Genomic DNA, 1507 nt, shown 5'->3' with positions numbered 1-1507 from the left:
TCCAGAAATCAGAATAAGAACAATCCGCCATGTTAAGGATGCTGAAAGGAGATAAACAGGCTCAGTAAATCAGGCCTATATAACATCAGTTACATCAGGCTTCAGTGGGCTGAAACCTCTGGGTTGGGGCCAAGTTGGATGAAAATAGATCCTATGTCCCACATCCCAGAAACCACAGCTAACTGCACGCTGGGTGGAAGAACCCCTGGAGCTACTGGCACAAATATAAGTACATTCTCTGTAAAAGTGCAAATTTTAAATAGGGCACAGGGAGGGAGCCACCCATAATTGATGCACCCATGTCCAGTGAATAGAAAACTATCAAGGTCTGATATGCTCTGAGAAGAAGTGCAGTAGCATAAACCAGAAGTTGAAGCAAAGCTCAGCTGTAACTGCTGAAGTGTGGGCATGTGCCAAGCCTGCTGGGAAGGGCTACATCTCATTGCAAGAAGGGATTGGCCCTGATGCTGAGAGGACTGCCAGATGTGGGATGTGCCAATCAGCAGAAGTCCTCCTTTACAGGCCAGGCTGGTGAATAACAGTTCACTAACAGTTATAGTACTCCACCAACTGGCCAAGGAAGTGAGGCTCCCTTTGGACCAGTCTCACCTATATTGGCAACAACATGCCCCCACCATTATTTTCCTGGGCATAAAGGCAGACCAGGATAGATTTTTTTTTTCTTTTGGAAGTTTCATCATAAAAATATGCCATTGACCCAGATAGGCAGGCTTTTTATACATTACTATAAAATGAATATCTACTTGTGTCTTTGAAAGGTGGAACTCTAGGGGCAGCTAGGCCACTGAGTTGCATAAGCTGCCAACTCAGAGCTTCAAACCCAAAAGCACCTGAAGCCCAGACAAAGAAGGAATCAGCTGGGATCCCTGGGTGGCACAGCGGTTTAGCGCCTGCCTTTGGCCCAGGGCGCGATCCTGGAGATCCAGGATTGAATCCCACGTTGAGCTCCCTGCATGGAGCCTGCTTCTCCCTCTGCCTGTGTCTCTGCCTCTCTCTCTCTCTCTCTCTCTCTCTCTCTGTGACTATCATGAATAAATAAATAAAATCTTTTTTTTTAAAAAAAAAAGAAGGAACCAGCTGTTTGTTAAAATTCAGTGCCTCTGCTGGGGATTTACCCTAAGGATACAGATGCAGTGAAACGGCAGGACACCTGCACCCCAATGTTTATAGCAGCAATGTCCACAATAGCCAAACTGTGGAAGGAGCCTCAGTGTCCATCGAGATATGAATGGATAAAGAAGATGTGGTTTATGTATACAATGGAATATTCCTCAGCCATTAGAAACGACGAATACCCATCATTTGCTTCAACGTGGATGGAACTGGAGGGTATTATGCTGAGTGAAGTTAGTCAGTCGGAGAAAGACAAACATTATATGGTCTCATTCATTTGGGGAATATAAAAAATAGTGAAAGGGAATAAAGGGGAAAGGAGAGAAAATGAGTGGGAAATATCAGTGAGGATGACAGAACATGAGAGACACCT

The sequence above is a fragment of the Vulpes lagopus genome, chromosome 5, assembly GCF_018345385.1.
Source record: "Vulpes lagopus strain Blue_001 chromosome 5, ASM1834538v1, whole genome shotgun sequence".
Lineage (NCBI taxonomy): Eukaryota > Metazoa > Chordata > Mammalia > Carnivora > Canidae > Vulpes > Vulpes lagopus.
Note: the sequence above shows the minus strand (reverse complement) of the source record.